The 27,425-nt window shown below is 41.2% G+C and overlaps 1 protein-coding gene across 4 annotated transcripts in view; it reads left to right on the forward strand.

Annotated features, from left to right (window-relative positions):
• The first annotated feature begins 378 nt into the window (after positions 1-378).
• RNF182 (ring finger protein 182) overlaps positions 379-27,425 on the forward strand; it is a 32,257-nt gene continuing 5,210 nt past the window's right edge. For 2 of the 4 annotated variants that reach the window (XM_027451250.3, XM_027451253.3), the window contains exons 1-2: positions 379-1,944; positions 8,741-8,869. The gene's annotated coding sequence lies outside the window, so the exon portion shown is untranslated. Of the gene's footprint in view, positions 1,945-4,164; positions 4,235-8,740; positions 8,870-23,525; positions 23,599-27,425 lie in introns of all 4 variants that reach the window. The other 2 variants (XM_027451251.3, XM_027451252.3) reach the window with 2 other exon arrangements.

Consider the following 27,425-nt stretch of genomic DNA (forward strand, 5'->3'; position numbering starts at 1 on the left):
ATAGCATCCTTACTTTTACAAAAGGTTTTAGAATATAAATTGCTTTCCAGAATTCAGTCTTTTTTAAAGAACTCTATTCATTATCAATGGCGTTCTCCCGTGTGATTAAAAGGATGAAAATATTTTATATAAAGGAAAGAGGAGCAGAACATCTCTTACACTACAGGAGCCAGCATGTGGCAGGTCTTTTATTTCTCTCATGCTTCTTCCACCTCAGTGAAAGTGGATTTGCTAAAGTAAATTATTTCATTCAGCTGTGCTAGGCTGACTGGACTTATCTCTTTTAACTCTAGAATTAGTATTTAGCATGCAAATTAGACAGATAAATAATGTGGTGACCCCCCCCCCCCCCCCCATCTTTCATACCCAACCTTCCGTCTCCCTCTCTTGCGCTGTCATTGTCATTTGGCTGTGTTGTGATCTGCCAGCAGTTCTGCTGTAAGCGCGTTGTTTTGTGAAGAGCTCCTGGGGGGGAGTCTTTCTTGTCTTTGGCAAACTCTTCCTAAAGAGTATTTCTGCAGTGTGCCAGCAGCTTTTGGCACAGATTCATCAGCTCACAGTGACTTGCAGTGCTGATACTTAATAGTCATCCCCAGTAGCTTAGCAGTGGCAGTAGCTGAGATTGATAATGCAGTCTCTGCTCTGCATCTTGCGTGTTGGGTTTCTTCTGTCTGGTAAACTTGGAAGACCAATTTAGTCTATATAAACCAAAGATCCATCTTTCACTTTGGAGGATGTTTTTTCAACTTTACTATTATTGAGAGAAATTGTGTGAGAACAGATTCAACAAAATATTACCACCGAGCCTTCGGTAGATGAGGAGGAAAGGAAGAATGAAAGAGGGAAGAACTGCCTCAGCTTTTGCCTGTTGTACAAAGCAGGGAGAAAGAAAGGACATGAAGATGGGTGTCTGTGACACGGAGAAGGCTGTGGAAAAGCATGTTGTCCTCAGGGTAAAACAAAAGAGACCTGAAAAGTCAAAGTATCAGGACTCAACAATACTTCCCATTCACCTGGCCATGAGGGAAATGTTAAGACCCCTGCCAGAAGGGGTGGACGCATACGTTTCCAAGCTTGTCCTTTCCAGGCACTGCTGCACTGGCCAAGCAGATGAACACTATTCGTTTTATCCTGATTCATTCTTGTCCTCTCCCTCCTCTTCCTTTCTACCACACACATTTCCCTTCCTGCTGCCTGCCTGCATGGCAGCCAGGACAGCCAGCCCTGCTCCTCCCTGTCCCTTAGGCCAGCAGATGAAACAAGCAGCAGCGAACAAAAACTGCATGCTCAGTTCTCACTTCTAAGAGGTGATCTTCAGGGGTCCCAGCAGACCCCGAAAGCAGCTCCTCACCGGAGGATTTGGAGCTAAATCACTTAGAAAATGTCATGTAAATAAGTTAAGAGGCTTCAGACCAAAGGGGCCACGAAGGCCGGGCGGTGGGAGCCCAGGTCAACCCCCGCCATTTCATGGCGCGGGCACCCACCGCCCAGCATCCCTGCCACCCCGGGGTGCCCGAGGGGCTGCTCCCCGGGCGGGTGGGAGTGCGGGCGTGTTTTGGGGTGCCCGTTCCCCTGAGGAACAGCCTGAAGAGCCCCTTCCCGGCTCGGGGCGGCACGTTGAGGCGAGGCTGAAGGCCGGGCTGGGGCGGTGCCTGGCTGCAGGGTGGTGGAGGAGGTGAAGGAGGAGGAGGAGGAGGAGGAGGAAGAGGCCAGGATATTCCTGAATGAACGTCTCCCTCCCTCCTCACCCCACACCTCCGCCCGCTGCCCGCCTCCCGCCCGCCACTCGCCGGCCCCGCTGCGAGGCGCAGCCAGTTTCTATAGCGACGGCGCCGAGCCGCCGCTCCTCCGAGTAGTAACAAAGCCGGCTGCCCGCGGCCGCGCCGACACGGAGGGGAAGCGGCTCCCGAGGCCCCCCGACCGCCCTCCGCAGCACCCCGGCAGGTAACGGAGCAGGGGGGAGCCGGGCTGGGGGGGAACCGAGCGGGCGGCGGCGGTGAGGGGCACGGAGGCGGCGCGCTGGGTGCCGTCGGGCGGCGGGTTGACCTGATGTCCCTCCGAGGGGGGCGCACGGGGAAGCGCCCCGGGTTCAGCTCCTTGCTCTACAAACGGGGGGGCTCGGCTTTGTACCCCTTCCCCGAGGGCAGCCCTGCCAGGATGACCCCTGGTAGCGAGAGAAATGCTACTGCTGCTGCCGTGACCCACCCTGTAAAAATAGGCTTTGCCCCCGCCTGGCAATCGTGGGGTCGGGAAGTTTAATTTGTTTGGCTTGGTAAAGTAACGTGGAATAGGGTGGTAGTTTTGCAATGTGTTACTTGTTACAGACCTTAAGCCTTGATGTTGAGGAGTAATCGTGAAATTGCTGCTTGGTTTTAGGAGTAACTGTACCGAAAGGTTTTATGCGAGATGAGTTTGTAGCATTCAGAGACGATCCCCATTAGAAGACGGAGTTGAGGTGTGATGGTAGGGATGCCAAAACATCATGTCTGTTTCTCTTGGACAGCCAAAGTTAGACAAGAAATAGACTTTCTTGGCTCTTGAGGTAGTTATGTCAGTGGGACAATGGGAAGGTCACGAGCAGGACAGTTGCCTGAGCAGTGCTTATAGTGTCCTTGTGTACATACGTGCCTCTGTAGCACACGTGTTTTAGCAGAAGTTGGAAATTCAGAGCAACTTCCCAATGATAACAGAATGGCTGTCCTTGCATGATAAGGTCCTAAGGAGCAGCCATTGTGGTTCACTGATGAGTGTTTTAGGAAATAATCCAGTGGATGGTCCAGGGCAGCGTTGTGCCTTGACAGAGTTGCAGCCAGGAGGACCCTCTACACAGGATCTTCTGAGACATGACCAAGAAACAAACTGGGACCAGTGTGTGAGTTGAGGAGGGTGTGCTCATCATAGTTACTGATGGATAGACAAGAACTGAAATTTTAAGTAACAAGTGATCTAAATATCAGATTCCTTGAGAGTTAAAACACTCTATGTAAGCTAATATCAGGATATTGGAACCCCATAGCTAATTAAGTATCGACTGGAGGAAGTTCTGGAGATACATAAAAAATAGTGACTACTGAATGAAAGGTGGAGCTACCAATACCATTTCAGTAAACAAGGTGAAAATATGTTGTTGGGTAGAAAGAGAAGATACAGCTCTCTTCAGCAATCGTGAGCACAAGCAACATAAAATTCAGGCTCCTTTTCCTGCAAAAAACGTATAACTGAAATTAAGTTTTAAATGAGGGTTAATCAAGGTTAAGTGTTTTTACCACATCTATTTGCTTTAATATCTCATTTAAATTTTATATTGAGAATTTAGATCTCTTAAAAGAAAAATTCTGGAATTTCTTATTTATTTGGATTGCAGTGACTTGAATAGTGTTTATCAGTTTTTGTCCTTTGCTTATTGCAGAAGTGTCACGACAGTTGTTTTGTTGGAAAAAGTTATAACCTTCTGAACGACCTCTGTTTTTCATGCAACACTGAAAAGCAAACTCTTGAGTTTATTAAGTGTGTAAAAATGTAGACCTCAGATTAGTTTAGCATGATGGAAAATAGTATTTCAAGATCATACCCTGGGCTATCTGAAATTGAATGCACCTAGCAGGAAATAAAAGGTCAGCTGTGTATAATAAAGACCTGGGGACTTCTATTCCCTTGCTGCATGGCAGAGAATGAGAGAAACATCAGAACTCGATACAATCCTGCTTTAAAAGCTAAAACGACAGGCAAAATGTTTATGGTTACACAGCTACGTGACATTTCAGTCCTGAAATTGTTCAATGTGGAACAACTGCAGACTCGCCTTGATGAAGTTTAGGGTGGGGGGATATAGCAGTTGAGGCAATACCAGAAAGGAACAAGACAGCTTGCTGTAGATGAGTCCCATAGTGTAGCCTGACATGTGTAAGGGCTCCTAATGGTCTGAGCAGTTCTAGCACTTAGATCCTGTCTCTCAGACTGTGTCCTTTTGCACCTTCCTGACCTGATGCCTCTCCATCCAAACTAGGTTTATAGGAATCCTCTTCTGAAATTGTCGTGACAATGCCTTCTAAAACTCTGCACTCCAGCAGTGATATAATGCCACTCACTGCAGGAACCAGTACTCACCACTATTTCTCCTGCCTAAATCAGTCTCAGTTTAATATATGTTTGTCTATATTTTAGGTTTGATGACTACGTTAAGTGGATTTGCTGGAGATGTACGTATGCTTGCTGTAGCCAGCAGCTATTTCAGGTATACAGAGACACTTATCACCTGCTGCCTAGGGGGTTGTGATTTCAGTCCTTCCAGCAAGGTTGCTAAGGAGTACCAGGCATCCTCTGAGAGCAGAGCTCGGGAAATTCTCCTGTGGCCTTTGCATGCAATGTGTGCTGAAACACTTATATCCAATATAAACTGCTCTTCCAACAATAATGTAATATAGGCAGATGTGTACCTTAGCACAGGTACATGATACATTACCATACAATAGTTGTGACTTTCCAATACAAAGAAAACGTTTTCCAAGTGTGAGAATGATGTTGTAAGCTGCAAAGAACTGAGGCCTTCTGAAAATCTGACTTAGGTTTCAAATTCATTTGCAATGACACACAAAGAAGTACAAGCTTTTTTCACAAAGATGTGCAGCTTTTAACCTACTGCAGCTCTACAATTTTTTTAACCTCAATCCTTTGTGGTTTCACTCTTTTCCTGCAGAGAAGATGCAGCACAGCAGTTTAGGCACAAAAAATGCCATCATCAAGCATAACTTTCCTTTTCCCATTTTATCTTTTTCACTATATTTCACAGTCTCTTCACATCTCTTTCACAGTTTAATCTATTTTTTCAGGTCTGGTGGGGCTTAAGCTAAATTATTTTGCAGTGAGTGGTGGATAGATGTTCATGTGAGGGTTTACCTTCAGTAAATTGGCAAATGGATAGAAGTCTTTACTAACTCACCAGACAAGATCCATGTAAACATCCAGTAAAAGTTTAAATTGCACAGCTGCAATGTAAGTTTCATCCAGGTAGCATGAAAACCTGAGATGCTCCAGCATCTGCAAAGCGCTGAGCAGACGCTTGAAATTCATTGCAGGTTTTCCAGATGTCTCTTGCAGTTTCTGGGAAATTATTAGCTGAAGTGTAGAAAAGTTACGACCTTCAGAGAGCCACAAGTGGTTTGTAGGCATGTATTGCTTTGAAAGCAATGTCTACAGAGGTTACTAGTACTGGTGCTGCCATGTTCAGGAATTGAAATTAGAAGGGACATATATGGATATCTCAGCTTTCTTGCCTTGGCTGGGAGTTGTTTAGGTTTTAGGGAGAAATGGCAACCTGGAAGAAAGAAAGGGATGTGACAGTCTAGATTTGAGAATAACTGTAGAAAAACCTGAAAAAAGGCAAAAGGTGTTTTGGGGCTGCAGTGAGGAGCAAGGTAGGGTTTGATGTGCAGCCTGTGATGGAGACATAGCCCTGGACTCATAGAGCATGGTGGCAGAGAGCTACCTGTGAGGAGTCAGGCTGAGGTAGTACTGGATCAGGGACAGGCTGGTGGAGGCCCGGCCAGAAAAATCCATGAGTATGATGTTGTGTGCTCCAGTTCTTCCCAGTATGTGGCCTGGTTAGGGTTAGGGGCTGAAGGCTTCTGATGTCCTTATGCAGCCCTTTGTAAGCATTCAAATAACATCCGTAGCAAAAGGTGTTGGTCAGGAAACCCAAATCTTTCCATGATAGTTTCAGGGCAGGTGGTGCTCCAGGCAGGGGAACCATTTTTGGCAGGCAGTTGACAGCAAAGAGACAAAAATCCCATTTCAGATGATATATGGATAGCCAATCTGTAAACCTCATGCAGATGGGCTGCTATGAACAGAGAGGAAATATTCCACCCTTGGTGACTCACAAGCAGTGACCTGATCAGAGTCTCCTTGAAAAAAGCATCTGACCTCGGAGCTTCTATTGTGTAGAAGAGTTGCATGTAAAAGTATGGGTAGACCCTGCAGCAGCTACAGTGCAGGCACTGAGAGGAAGAGGTTACCAGGAACCTGCCAAAGCCACTTGGTTCCTGATATGTTAGGAGATCTGGAGTATCATCTGCACAACAGTAGTCTGTGGTGGAAACAAACCCACTCAAACCTAAAGCTGATCTTGGGCTTTCACTCTTAAAATAATTCTCAAAGTAACTCTTAGAAAAGCTTGAAAAGGCTTGTCAGTGCTTCTGCCACAGTAGAAAATACTTAGCTTAGGTAATTAGAAGTTTACGAACACTTGAAGGAGAAATTTTAGGTAGGATTTGAATTGCCCTGCGTCCAGGTGAAGTGTTGTGTAACATGCATGTTATGAGGGCTTTTATCTTCCTGTATCTTTTCAGTTCGTTGAATTACATTCATATGCTGTTAAAGTGACAGCCAAATGGAAGTGGATGCAGAAAGAAGCAGAGCTATGTCTGGTGCTAGATTTAAATGGCATACAACAAGTGAGTTGTGGGGCCACAAATAAAGAGAATAAAACATTCACTGAATAACCACCAGTTATCCTGCACACTCAGCGAAGCCTCCTCTAGAAGAAAATGTTGTGTGATTGTGTGACTGAAGCTATCGTAATGCGTACACTCAATAGAAAGCTGATGTTTTGTAACTCAGTAGTACTTGGCTCTGCTTTACAAATCACAGCTAAATATTACAGCCATTTTACTGTGTCCACTAAATCAAGGAATGCTTTTGTACCTCATGCTTTGTTCCTGTAATCAAGTTGCCTCTCATTCACTGATAAGCTAAGCAGATTGAGCTCTTTAAAGCCTTCACTGAAAAGAATTTTTTTCAGCTCATGAATAATTTTTAGTGACTGATCTCACTGTTCCTGACCAATCATTCAGTATCCTTTTAAGTGTGTGAACAACAGAACTGTGCAAAATATCTTAGTTTGACCCTCACCCAAGCATGAATGGTACTGTATCTAGAGGAAAAACAGCTGGTTTTTGTCCCCACTTACCCATCCAATGTTGCTAAATCCTTGTTGCTAAGCTCTCGTATCAGGTGATTTGTCCTGTGTGACTTCTATATACTTTTGGATTATTTGCTTTCCAGTAGAGAGTCCCTCATGCTCAAGGACCGGTTTGATAATTCCAGGTTTTGTATCTGGTTGCACTCAGGGGCATCACTAGAGCTGAGCTCTTATAAATTGTGGTGGTTTTACCCTGCTGGGCTGCTGAACTCTACCACAACTGCTCTCTTATTCCCCTTCCTCAAATAAAATAAAATAAAAAGAGAGAGAGAAAATATGATGGAAAAGACTCAAGGGTTGAGATAAGGACAGGGAGATCACTCGCCAATTATCATCATGGAAAAAGCAGACTCGATGTAGGGAAATTGATGTAATTTATTACCTATCGCTAGCAGACTGGAACAGTAAGAAAATAAAAGCAAACTATGAACACCTTTCCCCCATCCACCTTGTTCTACATCCCTCCCCCACACACACCCCAGAGGTGTAGGGGAAGGAGGACTGGGGGCTGTGGTCAGTCCATAATGCTTTATCTCTGCCACTCCTTCATGGTCCCTCTCTGCTCCTGCTCCCCGTGGGGTCCCTCCTATGGGATGCCATCCTTCCCAAACTGATCCTACATGAGCTGCCCACAGGCAGCGGCTCTCTAAGCACTGCTCCCACATGGCTCCATCCCACGGGGTCCATCCATCCCCCAGGAGCAAACTGCTCCAGCACGGGTCCCCCACGGCTGGGCGGCAGCTCCCCCCAGAGCCCTGCTCCTGCGTGGGCTCCTCTCCACGGGCTGCAGCTCCGGCCCGGGGCCTGCTCCTGCGGGGGCTCTCCATGGGCCGCAGCCTCCTCCAGGCCACATCCACCTGCTCCAGCGGGGGCTCCTCCACCCATGGGGGGGCTGCAGCGTGGAGATCTGCTCCATGTGGGACCCATGGGCTGCAGGGGGACAGCCTGCTCCTCCAGGGGCCTCTCCACAGGCTGCAGGGGAACTGCTGCTGCCTGCCTGGAGCACCTCCTGCCCTCCTCCTGCACTCACCCGGGGGGCTGCAGGGCTGGTGCTCACTCCTCTCTCTCCCAGCTGCTGTTGTGCAGCAGTTCTTCCCTTTCTTATATCTGCCCTCACAGAAGCCCAACGAGCATCCTCCCTGGCTCAGCTCTGGTTTGTGGCAGGTCCCTTTTGGAGCTGGCTGGAGCTGGCTCTGATCTGACATGGGCCAGCTGCTGGGCTCTGCTCACAGAGGCCACTCCTGCAGCCCCCTGCTACCAAACCCTTGTCATGTAAATCCAATACATAAAGTTAGATATAAGGTCGCTCAGCATTGTTCAATATTTTGAAATAAATCTTCCTGTTTCCTCCATGGCAGACCTGAAGTTGTCCCATCCTCCCTGTGGGTGTCTGAGATAAGTCCTTGATGTTTATGCTATTAACAGTGACACCTTGAATAGCAGTTAAGTACATGGAAATGAAAAATAATCTTTCTAGTCTGATCTATTTAAAAAGACAGAAAAGGAGAGCGTCTTCTGACTGTATAGCTTATGTTCTTCATTGGCCATCAGGTGATATTTTACACTTGAGAAGATAAGCATGGGCACCTGCTCATTTAAAGATCAGCTAATGATGAAAACTTCATTTCTAACCACCTCTGCCTTCTAAAAATTAGGAATAAACATCTATCAACTAAGACAAAAACTTCCCTCTTTATGCTGTAAGTTTCCCTTAGCCTGAAATATAGCAGTTTATGATTAAGGTGTTAATGTCTTCCACAGGACAAAAAGTGCGCAGAGAACATACCAAGGATGAATCATCTGTTTTTATTATCAGTCATTCAGGCAATGTGGTGATGGATGGATGAATAGATAGAGGCCAGATCTGTGAGCCAGCTCGGCATCTGGCAGGTAAGTTCCTGGAAGCTCACCAAAATGTGTTCTCAAGAATCACATCTCTATTTTATGTGTTATATTTTGCCAAATAGTATCCTAGAATACAAATCATCTTCAGACAATAAGATCATACTTGAGCATACATAATTCCATAATTTTAGTGGAACTTAAGCACGTGCATACTTGTACAAGTGTTCAAGAATCCGAAGAAGGATGCTTTCCTGGATGGGGAGATAGAGAAACAGCCCTTACAAGACTTAAAAAGAGTGAAGCTGAATGGAAAATTAATGGCATGCAGGTGATATAAAAACAGAACAGTAATATTGGGTGTTGATGGATCCCAAAAAATTCTCAGATGAATTAAGTTTCTAGTAAATCTTATGTCATCTGTCTGTTAAGAAGATATGAATCTGTCTTATGTGACTGCTTTGCCTGTCTCTGTCACCTGACAGGCAAGTTAAAGCATTTTATAATCCTGGAATGGAGAAAAATTGAGTGTAGTGCTATTTCCCTATCCTTCCCTTGGTGTAACTCCCAAGACAACTTGTCCCGCAGTGGTATGCTGTGCTTATGGACTTAGTAACATTTTCATTATAAAGATTATTTTTATGAATTTGTTGTAATGTGGCCAACGCAATTGAATCATGCTGAAGTGTGTTTGTTAGGGACTGAGGATAATTTTCAATATTTTTATCTGTATAAATATAATGCTTAAGTAATGCATCTTGATATATTCTTATTAAAATACAAGTTCTCATTGATTTTGGGGCAGGGAGGAGGGAAGCATGTCATCATAATAAGTAGAAAGAAACTTCCTGGGGTTATTTTTCATGCAGTTTTCTTATTCAGATGTGGCTAGGAATAAGTTAAACAGCCTTATGAATTCATTCCATTAAAATCAAGTCTTCTGCTTATTTTTCTGTATCAGTGAAGTAAAATTGTTGATAAAAAAAGGTTTGTCAGTAGTACAGGTCTTGTAATTTGTTTTTCAGTATAAATAACATTAATATCATGATGCTTTACTTGCTGTTTGTCTTGTGTGTGTGTATATCTGAAGTTCTGTAGGTCTCTTGAGAGGGCAATGTAGGTTTTCTGCAGTTATAGTTCACACAGACACATGCACATACAAATTTATATATGCAAATTTATATATGCATACAAATTTATATATGCTGCCCTCTCGAGAGAGCCATTGTATTTGCACAATTTAAAATACTTGTGCGTGTGTGCGCACATTTATATTTGCCAGATAGGCAAAAGGTGTTGATTGACATCACTCGTTGCTCAAGGCAGAGAAACAGTTTCACACATCGTGACCTGTACTGAGCGTCTTTGGACATAATTCTATGTAGATGTCCAAAAGACAGTGTCTACCTACTGACCTTGAAGTAGTAATAACTTGTAACAAGCAATAATCCAATCCTGCTGCATATTTGCTGCCTCCTCCTTCACCGTTTCACTCTGCATATCTTTCAATGGCAGTTTTGTGTCTTTAAACTTAATTTTGTCACAACTCTTTTCATTTGTGGTCTGTGTCAGTGCAGGAAAGCCAACCTCACTAGAAAACAGATTTTTTTTTTTTTTTTTTAAAGGATTTTCAAAATCCTTTATTTTAATCCTGTTATTTTAAATGTTGTATTTTGCTGCTCACATAGTAGCAGTGTAAAGTAAAACACTCATAAAGCACAAAAAGAAACATAATATAATGCTATGACAAATAGTAACTCCCAAGACAGAAAGAAAATATACAATGGTCAGTGTCTGTATTAAGTAAGGTCAACATCACCCCATTACTTCTGGCCCAGAGCTCTTTTGATTGCATTTGAACATTTATATTTGTATTAGGAAGTTTGGAGAATTGGGGTGAGAGAGAGCTTCAATGAACCCTTGCCTTGATGTTTGTATATGCATAAAATTAAAACTTCATGTGTGTGTTTATAGCCCTTGCTATACAGAATTTAGGGTCTAAACAGACAGAAGTACAGCAGGTAGGGTATGTCAGAAAGTTGCAAAGAATATAAATGATACTTGGCATCACTTTTTAGTTGAAATTGATTGGAATGGTATTCTCTTTTTTGTACATTTTGTTCTTGTTTTTGTGTTTTTGTTTTCTTCTATGTAGGAAAAATGGAAGAAATGGGTCTATGGGGGAAAAATACGGATGAGGAGAGGGGGAGAGGGATTTCTGGACTGATGTGTGGATGAGAATGAATTTCTGTTCTGGCAGTATGCCTGTTAAAATGTCTAACTTTGGACAACCAGTACACACTGCAATGATTATAACAAATTTTGTAGAGAATACATTGAAGGAGTGTGGAGCTCTCAGATAATAGACAAAGCCTGAAAGACTTGTTGAAAAATTCAAAGTGAATCCATAGATTGCAAGATCATATTGTTCCGAGGGGAGAAACACGTCTTAGGAAGGCAATTTCATCAGCATTCATAGCACTAAGCAGTGGCACAGTTCCCGCAAAGCCTGCTCCAGGAATGGCGTCATTTGTCCACACAAGGCCACTCGGACTGGCGTGCAAATCCTGAACAGCTGCCCCGCACAAACCCAGCGGCCTATCCAGCAAAAGAAGGGTTCCAGTCAGACATGTGAATGGGTATTCAACCCTCTGCAAAAGAAACTCAGCATGCCAGGCAGCAGACAGCAAGCAGTGTGCTTTCAGCAATGGGCAAAGCTCAAACAGGCGAGCCACAGGGAATTGTCGTGGTAGGAAATGGGCAAAGGCCTGAGGCCTGTTCGGCTGAGCCCTGTGGTTCCCACAAGGACACTGACAGAGCTCCCTGCCTGCCTGCAGCTCCAGATGTCCACAAAGCTGTCCGTTTTTGGCCAGTTTCTCTTTCACAGTAGCAAAGAAGGGCACTTCCACTGTCACGCTGGAGATGGTCTGCGGAGAGCCGGAGGCCTGGAGCTGGGAGCTCATAGCACTGTTCTGCAGCACCACGTGCCCTGGGAAGACTGGGGATGAAAGCTGTGGCCATTGCCGCTCCAGCAGCTGGTGTATAGGCTCTGGGGTATGTTAGGCAGATATACACACTGATTGTACCACTTTTAGATTTTCTCTTAGTTACCTTTTGAGCCTATAAGGGCAGTCATTAAGGAAGAGAGGAGCAGAGAGGCATCTTTGATCTCCCCCACCTAGATTGAGTGAATTAGCTAAATGGTGATTATCTTGCATTGTGCAATCATTATTGTTCATCACTCCGGCAGGCCGGAAAGAGCAATCATCATAGTTAACACAAGGCATTGTGATAACAGCATTGCATCCTAGCTTTAAACTGTTTACACTGAGCTTCTCTGTTACTTAAGTAACTCCCTGATAATGCTGTTAAATCTTTATTTTCTTTATTCAGCATTTAAACAGAGACATCTCGTGTCCTCTGGCTGAAGTGGGTGTGGGTAGGGGATGGGTTTCTGTATTTGTGTGCACGGCTCCCTCAATATCCCTTAAGAGTACTGATTGTAGTACACAACTGTGACCAAATACTTCTCATGAAATGTCAGATACAATAACATTTAGCTAGAGGATTTCATATGCTACTTGCAAATGAAAACATTATCAAGGTAACAGTTAAAGAAATGTATCGAGTTACTTTGGCATTTTCAGAAATGCTGTGTTTTATGCAAGTTGATCAGCAGGCATTAGCAACGGTATTCTACCTGGTGTGATTTCTTTTATGAGGAGATGGTAGTGCTCATTTTCAATGAGAAAATATCAATCTCAGTTTTTATCCTGGAGTATTGTATATCTCTGTTTTCCCCAGTATACAGTAAGGTATTCAGAAACACGGAAGTGTAGAGTGTGGGAGGCAAAATGTTTCCTCCTCTGTAAATGCCTTGTATGTTAGACCTGCTTTTGAAAATCAGAATCATTAAAGAAGTCCTATATTACAAAAAAAAAAATCTGAAAATGTGAGCATTCATGTAAAATATGCATGCACGTACACACACTTTATTTGATAGTACAGTTCATGCACAATGGGTCAGTCTTGTTTGTGTGCATCTTTTGATGTTCTTTCACAGTACCATGAATGTGTGATGAATAAAGGCCCATGGATGAAGACAGGCATACAAAAACTATACCTTTGCTAAAGCTGAGGGCACTCCCTGAATGGCCAGCCTCATCTTAGAGGTAGAAAAGAGATGGATAACTTGGAGTCTAATCATCCCTGAGAGTGGCAGTGACCCAGCTGGCAATTCCATATAGTTAAGGGGTAAAACGTTATCTGCCAGATGGACTTGGGGTGTATTTAATAAATCTAGGAGCAGTAGCAGACACTTCCAAGCTGGTGTGTTCTTAATTAGGAATTATTGAGGATGAGGATGAATTAAGATTTGTTCAGATTAAGATTTGCTTTGTTTCTCCAGAGCAGCACAAAGTGATTTGTACTGGCCACAGGAGGCAGATGTCAGTACCTGTCAAACTTCTCATATACTCTATTCAACTTCCTGCTGTCTTACAGCCTTGTGTGGCTTTTAAGACCTTCCTCATCACCTTGTTTCCTTTGTGTGAGGGGTAGCTGTGTGGGTATGCCCTTTTATCTGCCCCCAGAATCAGTGAAAGAGCCAGCGGGGATATGAGCAGGTTCTTTGCAGTGAGTCAGGCTTTGGAATGTGTGCCTAGCGGGGTTGTGGATAGGATTGTGGACCTTATCACCAGAGACATTCAAAACTGAAATGGATAAGACCCTGAGCAAATACACCTTGAGAACTGCCTCTACTTCCGCAGAGAATTGCAATGGGAACCTTGATTGGTATGAATAGGGTGTGGAAGCACCAGTAGGAACAGCAGGAGTTGTAAGGATAGCTGGTGATGGCAGCCAGATTAGCAGATCATCAAGATCACAGCACACATCTGCATAGGTGCAATTTTTTCCAGACACCCATATCAGGAGATAAAAGTCAGTGAGTAAATGCTAATGACTCACAGAGGTGGGACCCCACAAAGAGGCTGCTCTCTGTTGGCGCCTAAAGACAACAAAAAGTGCATCCAGAGCAGCACATGGTTGCCCATCAAAAAGAAATGGGGAGATAGGATGAAGACTGGATAGCCGGCATACCTCATCCACCATGTCATTGCAAGGAATGCATTTTCACACTGAATGTTGGGCAGACTACCTAGTTACATACATCTTGGTGCAACTGTTACACAGCATTGCAATATTGTTTTCTAGACTTTTCAGGAAGAGAGGTTTGGACCAGGTATCCTCCTGAGGTTCCTTTCCAATATAAACTGTTCTGTCATTTTGTGATTTAACTGCAGGAATTAGTGGAGTGTGTTCCATAGACTCCACAGCACAGGAGGTAAGATCAGCATAGCTTTATGGTCCTTTCTTAAATCTCACGTTTGGGATTTTGCTTTTGTTCCAAATACTTATGTCCTCACTGGAAACACTTAAAGCTTTTGGTTTTCTTTTTTTTAAGAAATGGTTTTGAGTCACCCAGGTATAAGAAAAATCCTGAAGCATCTTCAGAGCGTGAAAGCTACAGTTTCATTTCCCCAAAAGAGATTATGTTAACTGTCTGTTAAATAATCTCAAGACTTGAAAAAAATTCCATTCAGTGGGTCTTTTTGGTCAGAAAGCTGTAAATCTATGAAGTTCAGGGAGTGGGGACTGAAATGTCATCTCAGTCATTGCCTGGGATGGGATCAGTCATAAACAATGAGGATTATGTAGCCTCTTTAAATATAATATATATATAATGCCCAGACTGAACTCCTCACTTTGCAGGCTTCATCTCATCTTGTTTTTCATTGTGCTGAGCTGACTCTGAGGCTGGAGCCACAAATTATCCCTACTGTAGGTCTCTGCTGTAATGCTGTAATAGACCCATGGTATTCGGAATCATGCATGTCTGTCAGCTCCGCTGCAGCCCAGGTGTTGTGCTTGTTAGTTTGGATGTTTGAGTAAATACTGATTCTTTACAAGCACTAAAAGACTTGCTGTGAATCCCATCATCCACTCCTTGCCCACTCTTCACCCTTAATAGAATTTCCTTTTAAGAGAACCAAGCCATTTGTCATGTTGGCCTGACAACTCAGGGAGCAAGTGCTGTGAATGTGTCTCTTCCCTTCCACTCCCAGTCTCTCCTGTTTTTTTTTGTTTGTTTGTTTGGTTTGGTTTCTATACCTACTATTTCGCATCACTGAGCTTGGTTTGGTAGTGAGAGAATTTGGTTATACAACAAAATCTAAACAGCTTTATCCTACATTTTACTTTGGCTACTTTTCTAGCATTTCACTTTTTTTTTTTTTTTTTTAATCTGGTATTTCCAGTATCAAAATGAATTCTAGGTTTTGTTCCTATGTCCTCTACTGCTTTATCATGTTGGTATTTATCATGTTCATTCTCATCAGCATGGTAGGCAACAGAAGCCATATAATTTCTCCATTTATTTTTACGTTGTTTAGTACCATATTATCCTGTTACTGATTTTTGTATAACACACAAAATTTTCCTCATCTCCTACCTCTGCCTATGGCTTAATATTGAGGGGTCTGCAGAATGAGTCTTACGAGGAGCGGCTGAGGGAGCTGGGCTTGTTCAGCCTGGAGAAAAGGAGGCTCAGGGGCGACCTTATTGCTCTCTACAGGTACCTTAAAGGAGGCTGTAGCGAGGTGGGGGTTGGCCTGTTCTCCCACGTGCCTGGTGACAGGACGAGGGGGAATGGGCTAAAGTTGCATCAGGGGAGTTTTAGGTTGGATCTTAGGAAGAACTTCTTTACTGAAAGGGTTGTTAGACATTGGAACGGGCTGCCCAGGGAAGTGGTTGAGTCACCATCCCTGAAGGTCTTCAAAAGACGTTTAGATAGAGCTTAGGGACATGGTTTAGTGGAGGACTTGTTAGTGTTAGTTCAGAGGTTAGACTTGGTGATCTTGGAGGTCTCTTCCAACCTAGATGATTCTGTGATACTTTGGTTCCTGTAACTTGTAGCACAGAACCTGTAACCTACTCTTTACCAGCTGGCTTGACACTTTTATTGCTTCCCTTCCACATACCTAAACCCCTTCTATCTTGTCTGGCTGTCTTCCTAAACCATGTCATTCTGAATCTTTAAAACTCCCCATAAATTCACCTTGTGTATCAACTCAAACTTGCTTTTATTACATTCGAACCTTCTTTCACTCTGTGGGCTTCTGCTCCATAGCATGCTGATTTAGAAATTTATTTCTGTAGATTTTCTTTATTTGCACTTACCTCCCTCTGTCCACTCGATACATAAAACTCTTTCAGATTTATCATACCACTGCTGTCTGTTTTCTCTTGATTCAAGACTCCCTTCTGTAAGGATTGCAGGAATCTGAGATAGCAATCTTGCAAATTGTATTTTTTGTGTTGCACACACACAGCATCATTGACTCAACAGAAATGAGTTCCATGGCTTTGCATAGGTATAAGCAAGGGTAAGAATTACTGCAGAGTGCTTAGAAAAAATAGTGGGCATTTACTTTGAAGGGCCCTTTTTGTTCCATTTAAATTCAGTGCTTAATGACATTCTTATTAAGGTGTCATTGCAAGATGTCATCCAATCTTTAAAGCCAATTGTAAAGCATAATACTTAGTTTCCTTTTTTTAAATGAGTCAAAAGCTTACCAGGTGAAATGGTTATGGATTGCTACTGCTGGTGAGTGGGATCTTTCAAAAGCCAATGGTCTAGTGCTACAGTGGTTCCACCTGCTATATTCACAGAATATGAGACAAATGAGATCAGTGTTTCATTTGGACATGATACCAGTTCTGTGTGAGTGCATCAAATACTGATCAAACATTATGTGAATGAAGTAAGTCCTTCAGACTCGATATCCTGCCAGTGAGGCCGCCACAATTTGTGTATTCATAAACACCATCAGTGAGATCTTGTCTGTTCCTTTCTGCGTGTCCCAGTGTATTAAAACAGGTTTATCATTTTGGGTAAGGAACAGTCTCCCCCAGTTTTTATGAATTACTAAATGACATCACATTTCTTTACTGAAGATGTTTCCTGGCTGGATTTAGGTACTATAAAGCACAGATGTTTGCAAGACTTCATAATGTGCCTATATAAAAAATATAATTGCATGCAGATAACTCAAATATCAGAATACATGCACTGCATTTAGAACAAGAAAGCAGCTTTCTCCTCAGAAGTCAATCTTAGATGTGTATGTATAACTTTTTGTTGTTTAAACACGTAACTTAGCATTTTCAACTAATCTGGAAACTGGTTAACTTGTTTAGAGGTAACCTTGTCAAAGAAAAGTTACTCCTGTAAAGTCATAACTACAACAGATCAGTTTGGTCATTTGTCCTGATCTGGCATATAAAGCTGTGGTCATTGCTGTTTGACGTGTGGTTGTCTTTTTGCAGCAATCATTTGGTCTGGTGAATCCACTTAACTTAACATTCCCTCTCTGAGTAGCTGTTTCTCCCTCCATCCACCTTTTGTCTTCTGATCCATCCACATAGCAGTGTTCTGTAATGGCCTGCAGAAATCGGCATCTTGTCTGGGAAAAATCACAGCAGCTGAAGTTTCTTAAACCTACCGCGAGCCTTGTTTCTTCAAATATGCAAGACGTTAATTAGCGTGACAGAACTTAGAAGTCTGGCATCTGAATGGAGGAACACCACCAGACATGATATGAATAGAAACGTTAGTATAAAGTTTTGAGTAAGTGCAGATGAAAGTCTCCACATCAATCACTTACCAAGGATCTGTTGCGGCAAGGAATCTCTCATGAGGAGTAAGGGATCTCTGCAGCAGACGTGACCTTGAGAGGGATCCCTGCTCAAGGGGAGATCCTGTTGTGCAGCCAGCCACCATGCCAAAGAGCTCAAAAAGCTCTGATGAAATCATAGATGTACCCGCTGTTGCAAAATATGCCCACCACAATTAATGGGAAATGTCCTTTAGGGTGTGCTTTCTGAGGGTGCCCTCCAGAAGCAGAGGACAGATACGAGCTCAGAAGCAGAGGACAAATATAAGCTCAGATGTCCTCAGGGAATAATTATTTGACTCTGGAGAAGACAGTAGAACTGGATCTCACTCAATTTCACTGAGCTCCTTCTGTCAAGAAGCCAAGCCCAAGGATAAAGGTACTCGAACTTGCTATAAATTGTGGTCCATGTTTGCAGAGATGTGATAAAGTCACAGGGTCACAGTGGATGCTACGCTGCCTCTTGAACTGATTATTAGTGCAATACTCATAACCTTATCAGCCATGGTCTAGTAGGCTATCAAACAGCAATATGCTATATTGGTGCTTCAAATACGGAGCTTTCCCTGGAAAAGTAATAGCGTAAATGAAAGCCAATGCTTCTCACCTGCTAAATAGATACAGTATAGATAATACATCTACAGTATTCTTTTTTTCTAAATCATCACTTTCTTGCAAATTATATGAATTCAGCACACTGGAAATGAAGGCATATTGAAATATGTGCTATCCTGTAATGTCTAGTAAATAAGGTCACGTACTAACTCATCTTTCTAGCATCCCTTCTTGGAAAAGAGACTTATGTAGTAAATAGGAGTCTCTTGAATGGTCCAGTTGCTTGTGTAAAAGGAGAGCAGAAGAGCTTCATTATTACAATTATTTTAACAAAAGGTTGTCATTTAAAGCAATTGGTATTTTAAAATGTTCTTGGTAATGTTTCTGTTCTATAAAAATATCTTTTCTTAGTTAGTAGAAGGCAAGAAATGTTTTTAATTTCCTGCTTTATTCCATAAGCCTCAGCCAAGCTGCTCAGTTGTGCTACAGTACTAGAAAAACTGATAACCTTGGGAATACTGACTAAAAAGCTGCTTTGTTGCTGGGGTTTTCATTATGTTCAGGGAAATCCAGAATTTGTGGTCTATTTTCTAGTTTGAATTTGCGCTAAAATTCCCATTCATCATGTCCAGTTAAGAAAATACCAAGGTCTGGCCTCACTCATTAATTTACACTAAACCAGGTTAATAGCTGAGTGTAGTAAATCTCAATGGGCATTTTATTTTTGGTTTTTAAAACCTTTAGAATTCCCTTTTATTATTTATGTCCTTTCTAATTATTTTAATAGACAAGCCATGTTTCTGAGTATGACTTGATTACTTCCAAAATTCCTGAAGCAATGTTTGCCTTTTCTGTATTTTGTGCTTTAAATGTACTCAGTGAGTACCATTCAAACATTTTGATTTAGTTCAACATTTCAACTGTTATTATATAGTTACAAATAAGATCAAAATGCCATATGCTCTGCTCAAAGCAATGACAATTTCATACCCTCCACAATTTTCCAATGAAAATTGACCAGTCTAATTCTTTTGGATGATGGAAAATTAGGAAAGCCTCGGTTGTATTTGTCCTACAATAGAATTAGGCAACTCTTGCTGAAACACTTTTTCCAACTGCTTTGCAGATTCAAATTGATCAGATTTAGATTTGAGTGGATTAGCTGCCTTTGTGGCAGTATATTCCTATCAGAAACACGTGAGAGGGATGCACAGTCTAAGCTGCTGTTGGTTGTTTAAGAAGATTCCTGTATTCCTCAGTGGCATAAAATAACAGCTGTGCCTATCATTTGATACAAATCAATTCAACTCTTTCATCTGTGTTTTTCAAATATGTTGGTTCTTTATTTTTTCATGTACCAGCGTCTAGAATTACAGGTGTGCATGCAGTAATGTTTCTGAGTATTTTTCTGGTTTCTTTACATGCAGTAACCATGCAACTGTGCATCACTGCTAGGCAGAAGTGGAGTTCCTGTAATACTTCTTCATTTTCAGCTGAAGCACTCAGATTTAAAATAAAAAGGAAAAAAGGAAAATGATAAAAAGATAATTTTCTTATGACCATACGGGTCATAGATTGTAATTTGCTTACTGTTAGTATAAAAATATAACAAGAAATTTTTCTTTTTTATTGTTTCAGGGAACTTTCATTACCAAAGAAAAATGCTTTTTAAAATTAGCTGAAAATAAGGCTGGTTGGTAATAATATCAAGTGCTTGGAAAAAATAGGCAGTTAAAAGCAGTTTAGCACGTTTGTAATATCATTTTCCTTGTACATAAATCAGGCCAAATGGCCCTTTTACTGCAGATATTCAGTAAGAGGGATACACGTTATAGTCAAAGCTAATGTTCCCAATTGATACTTGTGTGTTGGGATCATTCAATTTCCATGAACACAGATGAAGACATAGAATTTAGCTTGTTGACAAGTGGTAAAGCTCTACTAATACTGTATTTTTTCATGTCTGGATTTTTGTGTGCTTGCTTTTTTAAAAAATATAAAAGATTCTTAAACATTTTTTCTTAGTTATATCATTGCAATTCTAATCTTGCATAATGCTGTTGAGTGAAAATGGAATTTATGCCATTGTTTGACATACCAACTATTGCTACATTGCCAGACTAATTTTCATCCCAGCCATAACTATTTTTAGATAGGTAAGTGAATTAAATTAAATACTAAAATCACAATTCACTATATCCAGGTTGAATTACTGTTTCCTGAGACCCATCCGTTTTCTTTTCAAGCTATTGGAATAATCTGCAATGCTGATTAACTAGGCCTGGAATAGTTGTTTATAAGTGTAAATCTCTGTTGAATACAGATTATTTTCACCTATGTTTCTCAAACTAATTGAAGTAACTAATTGAAGCAGAAAACCTTGTTACCAATTATATGTAACTGACATGTAACCTTTGGTGTCAGTACTGTCCTGTATAATTCCCCCACCATTTTTATTTTCTGTTTCTAATAACATAGAATAATAAAATCTTTTATATAATCATATCCTCAAAAATGTCTGAAACAGAATGAACCAACTTAAACATCCTTAAGTGTTGGGCAGATTGCTCTTAATGGCAACAGAAGAAGAAAAAAGTACAGATTTGTTCTATTCTGGGATTATTTTTAGTTCCATTAGGACAAAGCTAATATAACATTTCCTATTTAAATCTTATTTTGAAGGTTAATTGGAACTTAATATAATGCATTAAAATGGTTCCCCTGTGTGAAGAGGAATTTCTCATGGAATGATGTAATCAAGATTAATTTTCCGTGATTTTGTCTCACCTGGTTGCTTCCAAATTATATAACAGAAAATATGCCCAAAGAGAAGAAAACCAGTTCAGTCAGGTTTGGGGGATCTTTCATGTTTTTGTGTGTCACTCAACATCTTCTAGTGCAATGGTAATTTTTTTTTTTTTTTTAAGTTATTTGTTTGTACTTCTGGACTTCTTTCAATTGCTTACATTCAAACATAAAATAGCAAGCAAAACAAGGAGGTAAGCTTCCAGATATTCCAAAATCTAATATAAAATCACAATGTCTTTTAATAATGTCTAATTTAAAGATAAGTGATAGATATATGTGGAGGTCATGTATTTAAATATGCCTATAATAAGAAATCTGGGCCAGCTTTTTACTTCTTTATCATTTTGTGTCTTTTCAAGTCGTATTCTACAATCAGTGTCCTACAGTCTCTTGAATTCTCAAAAGAGCTTTTAAAGGACACAAAAACCGAAGCAAAATAAATGGAACTACATCTTATTTGAGAAAACTGCCCCAAAACACCCCTGCTATCAAAGAAGAGAATGTCTAACCTTTCTCTAAATTAATGGTTTTAAAGTAATGAGTTGTGACATGAAATATTTTCTTATTGGAACAAATTACTTCTTGGTTTCAGTCATAAAGGAAAAGCCATTGGCAGTGAGAAAAAAGTACAAGAGAAAATGCTAGGCCAGCCCAAGTAAGCAGGTTGTGAATGGATTAAGACATGTTATAAAAAGTAATTTTGTTCAACAAGCATATTTCTAGAATTAAACTTGTTACAATTTTAGATACAAATTTCAAGCCTTTTCTTTCTACTTATTCATTTAGTATAATTAACAGTCTGTTTAAATGGACAGCTATTAAAAGAACAGATCCTTTGTCCTTTAGTGGTTTTATTCTTAAAGAGGCCACAAAGCAACCCACAGCCGTATGTCACATTAAGTAGTCCTTCAGCGTATTGCTATATAAATTGCTCATGAATTATATATGAGAAAAAAAAAAATCCCAAGAATTATTGGAAGAGGTTTTGCTTGTGTCTACAAGCCTAACTAATAAAGCATTTCTTTTCTACATCATAGTCAATTTTAAGATTCATATCAGTACTGTAGTAGCCTCCAACTAGAATGAAAGTCATTCAGGAATAGTGTGGTTTCAATAAGGCGTTCACTGTTTATTCATACCATTTTCCACTATTACCTGACTCATAATGCAAGTTATTGGAATAACAAAAAAAGTATTGCAAATGATATTGCTGAGAGGAAATGGAGTCTGGTGATATTGAATGCGTACATGCAAAGGCTGTAGAAGGTACTCTAAGAGCCAGTATCACAATATAGAACAGAGTGAACCCTGTGTCAGCTGAAAATATCTCTCTGCTTACTTTCCAGATTGGTGGGGGTGCAGGAAGAAAAAACTCAAACACATTAACTGTTTATTTTATTATTACTATTTTAGATGATGCACTTATGTTCCATGACTTCTTATGCTAACTGATCAGAGCCCCATTAACTCTGCTTCGAACATGAAAAGCTCTGATCTCCCAGATTTGGTATTTTTTTTTCATATTATAGTATGGTAGAGGATTAAGAGAGATCAGGCAAAGACTCAAAATGTTTTAACAAAAAATTATTATAAAAAATAATTGTATTTGATATTAGTTACTTGTGAAGCAGTCAATAATATAGAGATATTTGTTGCGTGTATTGCAGAATCTCTCTTCCGTGTATTTTGGGGGTTTCTCTGAGAAATTACTTCATTGCCTATCCCATTAAAAACTGCTTTCATGAAAGGGCATTTTTCATAGCAGTTTATACAGCTGACCATAAACTAAATGTGGCTCAGTATGCCACATTCTGTAGCTTTTGTGCAAAGTCACACATTGATGAGCGCTGACAAGGAAATGCCCATTGTTAAAACCCATCCAATGTTAGTAGAAATGTGGCATGAAGCAGGTTGGACATGCAATAGCTGCTGGCGCTTTGAATATCCTCTATTCAAGTGTGAGATTAGTAAAGCAGTTTGGGTTTTTTGTTTTGGTTTGTTTGGGATTTTTTTGCATTGTGCTTCGCACAAGCTGGAAGAATCTATGCAATGGTCATTTCCTGCTGAGTCAGAATGCTGCAAAGCTGTTTGAATGTGAATGCAGTGGTCCACTGGAGATGGTTGTTTCCTGGTCTGTGCTGGAGAAGAGGTTGCAGTTTGTTTGGGGAAGCCAGAAGTGATCAAAGAGCTTCTTTGAGTTTTCTGAAGGAAAGTATTTTGATATGTTTCTAAAATGCTTCTTTCAAAACACAGTTTCTCTCTTTAGCTGCTTGGCTTATTTTTTTTTTTTTTCCGAGTGAATTTCTAACATTTGTGAATATGTGGTTGCTGGAAGAGATAGCACTTCAGAGTGTTTAGCAGATAATATTGAAAGAGGCTAGAAAATAACAGGTCTGTAAAGATAACTCTGGATTACTTAACAGAAGTAATTTTAGTAAGTGGGATTTACCCAATATATTTGTCTAAACAGAAATCTTAGCATATGGGTATTTCCATCCAAACCAGAGAAGTTGGACTACTTCCTCTCTTTTAGCAGAATCAGACTGAAAGGTCTCCCAGCTGTATTCCTGCTTTACTACTAATTTTGTTTCCCTCCCTTCCACCAGTTTTTCCCCGTGTGGAGGAGAATAGACATTTCCTTGCAAGTGAACCTTTGCAAGAACTTCTTTTTCTTGGAAAGTAAGTCTCTATGTATTTATTTCTCCCTCTGTACTTTTTTCATTCTCCAGTTCCCTAAATACAAATAGCTTGCACTTAGAAGAAACACTTTGAAAACCTTTCAGAATATCCCTTCGGGTAGCTCTATGGATGATGATATCATATGCGAGTTAATTATTGACCTCATGTTAATTTGCCAATATTTCACATATAACCTATGGTTACATTAACAGAAATGAAGTGTTAGAGATAAAGGATAAAAGGTTGGCTCGATAAACTGGGCAAGGATGATCTTTCATTAGAGAAGGGAAGCACGAATTTCCCATTTTCTTTGCCAGGCCAGCATGACTGAGCTCTGAGATTGAGAGCTTCATCTACAACTAATTGTTTCTGGCCCCTCATCAGCACATTTTGCCTACAGAATGTTTGACAGGCAAGTGCAAAGAGCAGCCGTAACACACTGAACAGCCCATTCACCTCACTCCACACCTGGAATGAAAGCCTGCAGCCTGCTTCCAAGCCATGATTAGTAGCAATCTGATGGATAGACAACAGCTCGTTCAGGCTGGTGTAGTCCATCACGCTCTGTCTGGCCATGTCTGGGGTGGCACTCAAGAACATGCTGTTTTTATTCAGTCTGGTTCTGTGGATGGCCTTCCCTTGCTCTCAGGGGGTGATACTCCCCCTGCTTCTGGGGCGGCCCTCCAGCAGTCTGCTGGATCTCTGCAGAGGCTGCTGTCATACTGCCATCTGGTTGGGTTGCCTCTCTGTCTTCAGCTTTTCTCACTTTTTAGTAAAAAGGTCAAGTAGATCAGACTTCAAGGTACAGGCCAGGTGGCATGGGGAAGAGAGGGAGTTGGAGTAGCACCAGGACTAAAGTGAACAGGAATGATGGATTCATTGCTGCAGTCCTTACCAAGACCGAAAACAGAACCAAGACAGAACTCTTACAAAAGACAAGTGCTTGTCACAGAGTAATAGATCTGCTTGTTCTTGGGTAAAGTGCAATGGATGCTGTTATCGTTGAACACATCTAGCTTTTTTATATTTTGCTCTGAAAGCTGCTGTTCGTAATAGCCACTGGAATGAAAAGTTCTGCAGTTGGACTGTGTTGATCCCATCAGAAATGTTTTGTGGAAGACAGAATAGCAAAAGGTATCTAGGCTTTCTTGTAGAAAGGAATTCATACGTAAAATGAAAGAGTGATCATCTACAAGACATGTTTAGCTACACAAGCAGCTGTTGGCCTGATACCACAGTCAAAAAAAGGGCAAAGCTGCTCATACAGACCACATAAAGTGAATTAAGGATACCAGAACACTGAATCATATAATAATCATAATAATAAAGAAGCGTCTTAAAGAGAAGAGGAATACAAAACACAAACCCACTCCCTTTTTCTTCATACTACTGCAGCTTCTCTTGCTTTCAGTACACAGAGCAAGCAGATGTATGTGAATTGCTACCTTTTTGGTAGGGAACTGGAATTCAAAGGTGCACCAGTTGATCCGTTTCCTTTTTCCTTATTCTTATTTCCTTATTCATTATTCTGCCAGTTTCTAGTAAATATTCACCTGGGATACATCTAAAAGACAAGGCAGAAAATCTTAGACAATAAGTTGCTTGAAGGAATAATAGTTGGCCATATTTCTCAAGAAAATTCTAAGTTTCTCAAGAAATGGGGTCAATTTGAAGTCAAATTTCATTTATTTTTTTCAGTTTTCTAATATTCTTCCATGTCTTTGGTTGGAGAGCTTTTTAGGGTATGTGGCATATTAAGCTCAAAAAAGTGTCAGTCTTCAACAGAGAAAAAATGAGTGGGAAAGTAGGTATTGAGGAAAAAAATAGAAAATTAATAAGAAATCAGGTAAGAGAATGAGACGGAAGCAGGATCTAAACACAACAGATCTGAGAAGGTAAAAAGAAAAGAAGTCTGAATATTAATAGGAATTAGTGGATACATTTTTGTTTTTAAAGGAAAGGATGTATAGATGCAAAGTAGCAGTCAGTGCAAATCATGCTAGAACACATAAGGAAAAATGCAACATCTAAATCAAAGAAAATGGCAAACGATCACTTATGTTTTAATGTGTTAATATATTTTGAAGAGGCTGTGAAGAGAGAAGTGTGCTGAAAGTATCTCTATTGTACAGTACATACAGTAAAAAGTTTGAAAATAATTCGTAGAATAGCTTATGAATGAAAACTACAATAGGAGGATCGTTGTTGTCTGGAAATGAAGGAAATGATCCCAATTTAGTATTTGGGACTTGGAACAGAGTCGTTACTCCTTCTATTAATGCTAAATTTGGCAATATGATGCCAGTCTACAGGAAGGTCAGGAAGGAGGATCCAGGGAATTACAGGCCTATCAGCCTGACCTCAGTGGCAGGGAAGCTCATGGAGCAGATAATCCTGAGTGCCATCACAAGGCCATCACATACAGCACAACCAGGTTATCATATGGCCAGTCAGCGTGGGTTTATGAAAGGCAGGTTCTGCTTGACTAGCCTGATTTCTTTCTGTGATAAGATAAGCTGCTTAGTGGACAAGAGAGGGGCTGTGGATGTTGCTTACTTGGACTTGAGCAAAACATTTGATACTGTTTCCCACGGCCATCTCGTGGAGAAACTGGCTGCTCATGGCTTGGACTGATGTGCTGGTTTTTGGGTGAAAACCAGGCTGGATTTTTGGACCCAAAGGGTCACGGTGAGTGGAGTTGAATCCAGTTGGAGGCTGGTCACAGGTGGTGTCCCCCAGGGCTCAGTACTGGGGCCAGTTTTTTTTTTAATATTTTTAATATTTTTAATATTTTTAATCTTGGTGAAGGGATCAAAAGCACCCTCGGTAAGTCTGCAGAGGACAGCAAGTTGGGTAGGAAGGCCCTGCAGAGGGATCTGGATAGGCTGGACCGATGGGCCACATCCAGTTGTGTGGCATTCAACAAGGTTCAATGCCAGGTGCTGCACTTGGGTCGTAACAACCCCATGTAGCAATATGGACATGAGGAAGAGTGGCTGAAAAGGTTACCTGGAAGAAAAGGGTCAGGGGTTACTGGTTGACAGCCAGCTGATAGTGTGGCCATCAGGACTAGGGAAGAAATTGTCCCTCTGTGCTTGGCCACACCTCAAGTACTATGTTTGATTTTGGGCCGCTCACTGCAAGAAAGATACAGAGTTACTGGAATGTGTTCAGAAAGGAGCAAGAAGATGGTGAAGGGACTAGAAAGCAAAATATAGGAGGAGTAGCTGGGGGAACTGGGACAGTTTATTCTGGAGAAGAGGAGGCTGAGGGGAGACCTCATCGCTCTCTACAGCTGCCTGAAAGGAGGTTGCAGCAAGGAGAGTGTCAGTCTCTCTCCTCAGGTGCCAAGCAATAAGGGGCAAGGGCCTCAAGTTGTGTCAGGTGAGGCTTACTTTGGATATGAGGAAGAATTTCTTCACTGAAAGGGTGTTTAGGCCCTGGAATAGGCTGTTCAGGGAGGTGGTGGAGTCACCATCCCTGGAGGTATTTGAGAAATGTGTGAACATGGCACTTAGGGATATGGTGTATTAGTGGGACACAAGGGGTCAGTTCGATGGTTGGACTTGATCTTAAGGGATTTGTCCAACCAAAATGATTCTGTGTTACTGATCTGAGTTCACCTCAGGCACAGAAAATTAATGATACTCACGATGTGAAAGTTCAAAACTATAACTTTGTTTGTTGGCTTTTTTCTTAACTTTTCAGCAGTACCTGCCTTCATGTGGGTTGGCATTTCACTTTCTTAGGTCTGTTGTGTGTTTTTTTTTCTTTTTTCTTTCTTCATCCTTTGGTACGTTAGTATCTGATGACATTTATATATGCCA

Source organism: Anas platyrhynchos, chromosome 2 (genome assembly GCF_047663525.1).
Source record: "Anas platyrhynchos isolate ZD024472 breed Pekin duck chromosome 2, IASCAAS_PekinDuck_T2T, whole genome shotgun sequence".
Lineage (NCBI taxonomy): Eukaryota > Metazoa > Chordata > Aves > Anseriformes > Anatidae > Anas > Anas platyrhynchos.